An 8,797-nucleotide genomic window follows, 5' to 3' on the forward strand; every position below is an offset into this window, starting at 1 on the left:
CTCCCGGCCCCGAGCGGCCCGGAAATTGGGCTGGCTGGGTGCGGAGGCGGCGGCGCGCCCTGTGGGGGCGCAGTGTCCTGCTCGGATCCCCGAGGAAGTCACCGGCTTGCCCAGACCCCAGAACGCGCACCGGGCCTCACCTGTCTCTTTCTGTACCCCCCCCCCGGAAGTGTTTCTGCTATGAAGTCTGGATGGGTGATGGTCTCTGAATGATAAAACCTCCGGGTCAGAGTTCCCTGGGGTTGACTTTGGAACTGATGGGAAGTTAAAACTTACGTGTGGAAAAACAAAACTTGACAGGGAGAGCATTTAAAACTTCAGAAAGACGAGATGGACCACGCATTACTCTCTCCATCTCCTGTAAGGAAGGTAAGTTGAATTTGCAGCATCTATATGTGTTGTTGAAGCCACCATACGCATAATGACATCACCTTGAATGCTAGTTATCTATTGCTGTGTAACTCTCAAACAAGGTCATGAAGAGACTGTCATGCATGTGACAGTCTCTGTGGCTTAGGAATTCAAAAACTGCAGCTGACCCTGGCTTAGACCCTATGAGGAGACACAGTCACCTTGTCCTTCTTTCCAAAAGTAAATGTGTATAAAGTTGAGTGTGGTCATGCACACCTTTAGTCCCGGACTTGGGAGGCAGAACTTTCATTTTGAAGACAGTTTGTTTTACATAGGGAGTTATAGACCAGCCACAGCTACATAGTGAGGCCCTTTCTCAAAAAAAAAAAAAAGTTATCAAATACTCACTTTGTGTATGTGTGGGTAAGTACAGATAAAGTGACTTTCTTCCTTAAGTAAAGGTCTATGATCTACAAACAAGTTATTTGCTCCCTCCCCAACCCAACACCATGGTAGAATGGGCACAGAATAACCAGTATGGGCATTCTACTTCAAGAAGGAAGCAGGAGGCACCAAGTTGTCTGTAGCAATTTTCAAACCAAGCCAGGCAAAAGTTGGAGGATCCTTGATTAGGATTGAAATTCTGAAGCTCCCATGCCTGGTCAGTTCTGCCTATCAGGTCTTCCATTTTTAATGAAAGCCGTGCCTGTGTGTCTCACTCTTGTTGTGGATATTAAAACATGTTTTGGTTTTGGTCCCAGGTGTGGGATGTGGGACTGATTCAGATGGCCCACAGCAGCAGACTATTTGCCTCCTGCGGGCTATGAGAGGAGCTCTTTGCCAGCTGCAGATAATTTAAATCTGAGGACTCTGGAGAGGGAATAAAGGCAAGAACCCTGAGAGTGTGGAGAAAAGAGAAAGAACAAGGCTGCTCCTGCTTCCCCTTTGCTGCTTCTAGTTGCTGTTGTGAGACAAGAAGATGGAGATCTCCTGAAACAAGGATTAGACTGGCTCCAAGGAACCCGATAACCCTAACCAGCAGGAAGCAGCTAAGAGAACTGTACCCCCTCTCCCACTAACCCTTTCTCCCTACCTGGTGTTGGAAGGAATTGGGGTAAAATAGGGAGAAAAAGACAGAAGTGTAAATAAAAGAGTTTTTTTTTAAAGTACTCTAACACATTCTCCTTTTTACTAGTTGAACTTTGACCATGCAAGGACTTATTAGATTTGTACCTGTATCTTTCAGTTTGAAGTTGTTAGTCTTTCTGTTCTTAAAATACCTTTAAAAACTTTACGGAGGAATAGAGCTGGATCTGACCTAAAAGCCTCTTCCCAGAGGGTTAGCTTTCAATAACACTGCAAGTTATGCAACCTGCCGATGGAGGAAAACAGCCTATCCACCTGTGAAGACTATGAGTCACAACAGTAACCAGCTTGGCAAGATATGCCCCAAGGTGCAATAGTGGCACCTGTGCCTTAGGGATGACCAACAGCCGTCTAATCGGATGTAAGGCCTGCACCTTTCTTGTCCGTGGCTTTGATGACACTGACGGCAACCTCCTAGTTCAAATTACAAACAGAACAATCCAGAGATGGTCAGAGAAAGTTTGCTCACATCAAAGACCTCGGCATGCTTGAAGGAGCCCTCCCTATCCCAACCCCCGCCAACTTCTCAGTGGTCCTTTGGTGACTCCCACCACATTTCTAGGACTGATGACCAGTAGCAGTGACTTACCTGAATCCATGTGTCAGTGACAGCAATGCTGAGATGTGTTTTTTTCCTTTTCCAGTTTGGCTTTGACTTGGCAGTAATTTCTACAGCATGTGTGTTCTGATGAGAATCCTGTTGCAAAATCTTGACCCCCAAGCCTTCTAGTGTATTTTTTCTGTGTCTGTTTCATGTTCATTAAATGTCAGAAAGACTTTTGTTACTTTTTCTTTGTAGCTGCTGTTACTAACATTTCTGTTGCTGTGATACTGTTAGGCCCAGCAAGAGCCTAAATATAAGAAGGTATGAAGAGAACTCAGGAAACTAATCATCCATCGATGCAAAAACGTAAGAGACTCACTCTTCTTAACCATTGCAATGGGGTCACCCCTGCTGATCAGCTAGGAGTGGCACCGGGAGACAAAGAGCTTAGGTTTTTAAAAGACACAAGGCAGGAATCTCCTGGAGTTGACTTCTTGGCAAGTTAGGATTGGATGAAGTGTCTAACTTTTAAAATAATTGGTTAGTTCTGGTCACCCTTAGGTCCAGTCAGCCCTGTCGTAAATATCTGATCTTCAAGTCAGTTTGGAATTTCCTGCCATCCACAGTTAAATGTGGGGGGGTGATTAACTCATCCCATGTCTATTCTGAGGAGTGGGGGTTACAGGCTTTGGATCAAAGGTCAGGAGAAGGATTGGGGCCATTTGGCCCAGTTTCCAAACAAAGCCCATCTCACCGGCACCAGCCCGTGATTTTTTCTCCATTTAGTAGAGATCTCTGCTTGTTCTCTTCCTTATCTCTGCCCTCACAGTTGGCTAATGTCAGGAACTTTTACATTCCTCGGTTCTCTGGAGAAGCACTAAGAGGCTTTAATTAACATGGGCCTAAAACTTGCAAATATAAGTTATAAGGCAATTAAAAGAAACATAGGTTACAAAGTTAGTCTGATTCTTTCAATACAATGCCATGACCAAGGCAACTTAGAGAAGACTTTACTGTGGCTATAGTTCAGAGGAAGAATCTGTAATGGCAAGGGAAGCAGAGAGATCATATTTCTGACAAGCATGAAGCAGGGAGAGTGAAGGAGAAGTAGAAGGAGGCTATGAAGTCTTGGAGCATGCCTCCAGTGATGGACTTCCTCCAGCAGGGCTGCGCGGCCCACGTCTCCCTCAAACTCCAGCAGCTTGAGACCACGTGCTCAAATACGTATGCCTACAGTCTCTCCCGAGAAACGGCAGGTGGGTAGAATGGCGCTTCAGGTGTTGGCCTGGTTTTTCTCCTTGCCCTACCACACTGACCCCTCCGTCTCTGACAGAAATAAACCCCCTACAGTAGTTTGTATAAAATACAAATGAGGTCCTTTCAGTTCCATGTTTAATGCGCTTCGGTGGCTGTTGCCTAGCCGGACCTAGAGTAAAAAACACAGAATCCTTAACCATCTCCACAGTGTGGCCCAGCTTGGCGCTCGCTGGTCTCCCTACCACATCCTTTCTCTCCCCTTCCCTCGTGCTCTGTCCTTGGTGCCCTGGCTTGTTATCTGCATCCACCAAGCTTTTCCTTCCTCACAGCCTGACCAAAACAGCAAAGAAACCAGAGCCCAGTACAAGAAGTAGAGCCCATTGCAACTCTGCACTGAGCATGTATGTACTTATGAAAGCACCTTCTTCCTTTTTTTTTTTTTTTGTTGTTGTTGTTTGTTTTTGGAGACCAAAAACCAAGTGTTGGCTTGGTTCTGGACTCACTTTGTAGACCAGGCTGGCCTCGAAATCACAGAGAGTTCTGCTTGCCTCTGTCTCCCTGAGTGCTGCGATTACAGGCATGGGGAACTCCTTTCTTCATAATCAAAGCTCCATCAGGCTTCTTCAGAACCTCTTCTGGACTTGACCTCCGCTGTGGCCTGCATTCTGCCTGGACCTGCCTAGAAATTCTGTCGGTTACCGAAAATCCCAGCAGGTCTGATGAGCAGAGATTCCTCATCCTGACATCAGATCATTTCCTTGTCCCCCAAATTTGGTTTCTGGTCGCCTTGGTCTGCCTTCAGCCAGATTTCCATTAAGTTGGTTTCTCAAGAGTCCTTCAGCACTGATGTCTCAGTCATTTTTCCTCTCCATCTCCCTTACTGTATGTGGCACTCCAGCTATTTTTGTGGTATTTCAAAGTCTAGGTCAGTCTTTCTTTTCTATTGCAGTGACCTTGGCACTTCCAATAGCCCCGAATAAAATCTTCCGCTTATTTTAGCAAATGTCAAAATAATCGTTTTTCTTTCATTCAATATTGAGACAATATTTGTGATAGGTTGGCTTCAAGGAGGGAAGGACAGAGTGGCATTTGGGAACTTTGCAAAATTTCTGACTCAGAACTATTGTGATTTACCGGCATCCAAGGCTTAGTTACAGAAAACAGAATTTACCACAGCTATTTTAGAAACAAATTCACTGTCGGGAATCGAGTGGTTCATGGAAGCCTTATGACTTGCTCCTGCCAGCTCCACCCCGCATCACAATACATCACCCTGGTTCCCATCTGGACCCACAGAAGGGAAACCCTGTATCCTCTGTCTTTTGAATTCAGGATTCACAGAATCACAGCGGCTGAACAGAAACCAAAGACCCTAACACCCCAGCAGCAAGGGAGCCTGGGAATTGTAGTTTTACGCAGCTGTGCCGACGAGAAAGCGGGGTGAGGGGCTACTGGGTGAACCAATGAACTTCGAGGCCAGGAGGGGTGCTAGCATCCTGCCTGCAAGGAAGCTGGGTCAAGGCACAGCCATAGCAACCGGGAAATTCTTGTAAATACTGTCTCCAGTTATGAAACCCAAAGTTTGCTAAGCGGGTTGTCTCCCTGGCAAAGAAAGGATTTAGAATTAAAACTACTCTGCGATTAGCAAGCTTTTTGCTAAATTAGACACAGAAACCATTTCCACGTCCGTATCTTCTCGGCAGCGTCCCCTGGTGGAAGTCTGCAGGCTCGACAACACTACACTTTCATCTATTGATAAGGCATGTTTTTATAACTCGGATCTTTGTTTGATTAAAGCCTGCTTACACCGAGATGCTACAAAATAAAACCTTACCACCCCCAAAGGAGGCAAAACAGCAAAAACACGCTCCCAAGCTGACAATGGGATAGACGTCACGTTGGTGACTGCATGCCTCCAATCTCTCTTTAAAATGTTCTTCCTTCACCCGTTCTCACCCTCACAATCTAGATATGAGTTTAATGGAGGAAGCTGATCGGGGACTTGGGCGTGTAGCTGCAGAAGGCCTTAATTGCAGGTGTCAACAGACAAGGGACTCAAGTGAGTGGAAATGGAACTAGAGCATAGCTGTCACTCCTGCACGCCCACCTGCCCTGCCCTTACATGAGAGGTCTAGAAAGAGGTTCAAGTCTGTATTCTTGGGCAGAGTGACAGTCTCGGGGTTAGGGGCCCTCAAATCTGCCCCTTGCCAGAGGCGTTCAGCATCATCTACTGTACCGGAAGTTGTGTGGCTGCAAGCATGAGGCTGGATCTGGTTCAGAGACTGGGTGGGACCATTCCTAGGCAGGTGGACCTGGGCTGAATAAAACCTTAGAGAGACAGAGACAGAAAGACAGAAACAGAGAAACAGAGACAGAGAGCAGGAGCAGTGATCCTCTCTGTTCCCTGTGGCTTTGGTTCAGTTCCTGCCCTGACTTCCCTCAACAAAGAACTGAAACACAGAAACTGAAAACAAACCAACCTCAAAGTTGGTTTTGGTCGGAGTGTTCTCTCAGGAAGAGAAAACTGACTAAAGCAAGCACTGACAAGATCTGGAATCTCGCAGGCAAGTCTCCAGCCACACTTCTGAGGGACCGTATGATCTGACAGACTGATTGGGATTTCAGTTCCATGGAATGGCTGGGATGTTGCTGGTCGAAAGAGACGTTACCGTGGGCTAGTTCTAGCCACCTGGAACAGCCTTTCTTGCTCACCTTTGTCAGAACTTACAGCCTACGACTGACAGACAAAAACCGTTGAGAATCTATTAACTTAGAGGTCACTAGCTTCCACCGACCCCAAAACTCAGATGGCCTCTTAGACCTGTATCTCCCCCCATTTTGCTGGGCCTGCTTGTCTGATGTGCCCAACAATGTGTTTTAAACTTGCCTTGACTTGTGGTTTTCTTGGTCTGCAAAACTATCAAACATCACAAACGGCGTCCACGTTGGCACATGGAATTTGGGGTAACCTAAGTCTGTGTTCCCGGGCGGAGGTCACTCAGAATGGCTCCAGAATGAACTGTCTCTTGTTCCCTTTCAGACAAGAGCTGTTGGTTTTGTGTCAACAGCTATTTTGACTAGGTTAGACCATGTCTGTGGGTGGTTATCTTGATTAAGTTAACTGAGGTAGTAAGACCTATGGGAAAGTCTCCCTGGCTTAGGTCCTGGACTACATAAAAGCAGGAAGACAGCTGAGCTGGAATATTCTTTGCTTTCTTCTTCCTAGGGGTAAAATGTGACCCATTGTGTCAAATTCCTGATGCCTTGACTTTGAATGAAAAAGGAGGACATGACTGTAGGCTTACTTTTTATCTATTTTATTGGGGTTCTTATATTTCTTCCTCTCTTCCAACCCTTAACCACCCTAATACCTTTCAACCCTCAAGAGTAAGTAGGAGAAAAAGAAATTTAGAGGGGAGAAGGGACATGATTCTCTTTAGCTATTTCCTGCTAGTTAGGGTTCTTGGGTTCCTTGGGGCAAATTCAATCTTCGTTTCAGGATGTCTCCAACTTCTTCTAGTCAAACTGCATCAACAGCAACCAGGAGCAGAGTGGGGAGCAGCAGCCTTCTTTCTCAGCTCCTCCAATCTCTCTCCAGAGTCCCCAGAATTAAGCTATTTACAGCTGGCAAAGGTCACACACCGCTCTCAGCTCGAAGGAGACAAACAGTCTGCTGCCGTGGACAGTCTGGATCAACCCCATACCCCACACCTGGGATTAAAACAAAAACATGTTTACATAATGTAACTGAGTTTTCAGACACACTCAAACTTCCACTACACATGACTGCTCCTAGGTATAGTTAGGGAAATGGTTTTATTGTAGCTATGAGAGAGAAAACAGAGGTATCTGGAAGGATCCAGACGGAACTGGGCCAGCAGATCCATGAGAGGAGTAGGGGAGAGATCAAGAGAGAGAGTGAGAGCAGGGCAGGGGACAAGTACCAAGAAAGATCGAGGAGCAGAGCCAGCCAGAAGCCAAGAGACCAAGAAAGCATTAGCCAAAATGGTTGAGCTGTATAGGGATCAGGAGCTGGGGGAGAGAATCCCAGCCCCTGGACTGGAGCGGCTCAGGGTAAAGGGTCGGGTGGGAAGCAGTGAGACGAGCCACAGGTACTGAGTGAGACCTAGCAGAGTTTCCCCCCATAGCCAACTGTACTCTCCATTTTCAAGACAAAGCAAACCCCGCCCCCTTACCTGCTCTTGTCAGGGTATTTTACCATAGCAACAGGAAAGTAAATAAGACAGTCTCATATATATATATATATATGAGTGTGTGTGTATACATATATATATATATACACAATGTATATATATGTATATATATATATATATATTGGCTTGTGTCAAATGCCACAGACTGGGCGAGGAAGAAGAGGCACATCTTTCTCGAAACCAGAGCATTTATTTTGTGACTGACTGAAATCCTCAGGAGGAGCCGGATGCTCCAACAGCTGCCCTCTTGGATTTAGGTGTTGTTCCTGCACAGAATCTGAACCTGAATCTGTCTAAATCTGAGACAGACAAGTTTTAGGTGCCTCATCGGCCCAGTCCCGGTAGCGTTTCGTCCCTTAGCCCTGGCTCTCCAGTTATACTTCTTCCTGCACTTGGCAAGATAGCCACGTTTGCCAAGGTCGACTTCTGGAGGTGGGAGGAGGTCTCAGAGCCACAGCGGCAGCTCAACGTGTGTGTCTTATTGCGACATTTTCCAAAGAATGACGTTCCTTTCATCATCTTGCTTCTGCCGAGGAAGTCCAAGGAGGCACATCTGACTGGCTGTGACTGTTCACTATATACCGTGAGGCTAGAGGAGGCTGGGGCTAGGGGCACCATCTGAGAGCGAGCATTGCCCAGACTGGGGCCTAGACTGGCCAGAACATCTTTGGAAACAAACCACCCAGACCCGAGCAGCTGGGGTCCCAGGGTGTGTCAAAGAAGCAGCTGGAGCCTACAGTAAAGAGTTACCACTTCCTGTTTTCATCAAGACGCCCTGGGAGAGCAAGAAACTATATTCTTAGCATGCATCAAGGAACCCTTTTTGGAAGGGAGACCGAGCTGTTCCAGCAAGCGCTTCTTCTGTGGGAACTCAGCTGACTTCAGCCTCACCCCGCCGGGCTCACCATGGCAACTGCGAAGACAATACCATGGGTCTAACATATAAGAGCCAGCAGGGGCGGGGCAGAGACATTTTGGGGCTTTTGTGTTGTTCCTTTATTTTAAATAGCTTTATTGATTGTAACCAACACACACGGAACCACATATGTTTAAAGTACACAGGTGGTTAAGTTTGGAGCTGTGGCCACAATCAGGATAATGGGCAGAGCCACACCCATTTTTTTCTCTCCAGACTCTTTTCTTTTTTAAAAATGTGTGTGTGTGTGTGTGTGTGTGTGTGTGGTGGTGTGGCATGCATGTGGAGGCCAGAGGTCAATGTTGGTTGTCTTCCTCAATTGCTCTCCATCTTGTTTTTTGTTTGTTTCTGAGACAGGGTTGTCCCAAA

At 46.5% G+C, this 8,797-nt stretch overlaps 1 long non-coding RNA gene across 5 annotated transcripts; it reads left to right on the top strand.

Annotated features, from left to right (window-relative positions):
• The first annotated feature begins 10 nt into the window (after positions 1 to 10).
• On the top strand, positions 11 to 4,301 carry LOC110550022 (uncharacterized). 5 transcript variants are annotated; one of them, XR_002476497.2, is made up of 6 exons: positions 14 to 369; positions 1,113 to 1,858; positions 2,336 to 2,407; positions 3,207 to 3,297; positions 3,628 to 3,699; positions 3,809 to 4,301. It is a non-coding gene; the product is annotated as an uncharacterized LOC110550022 (long non-coding RNA). The 5 variants fall into 5 exon arrangements; XR_009592390.1 differs by having other exon boundaries at positions 11 to 369; positions 2,297 to 2,407; positions 3,204 to 3,297; positions 3,628 to 4,301; XR_009592387.1 differs by having other exon boundaries at positions 20 to 369; positions 3,628 to 4,301.
• The last annotated feature ends 4,496 nt before the right edge of the window (positions 4,302 to 8,797 follow it).

The sequence above is a fragment of the Meriones unguiculatus genome, chromosome 6 (assembly GCF_030254825.1).
Source record: "Meriones unguiculatus strain TT.TT164.6M chromosome 6, Bangor_MerUng_6.1, whole genome shotgun sequence".
In the NCBI taxonomy this organism is placed as follows: domain Eukaryota; kingdom Metazoa; phylum Chordata; class Mammalia; order Rodentia; family Muridae; genus Meriones; species Meriones unguiculatus.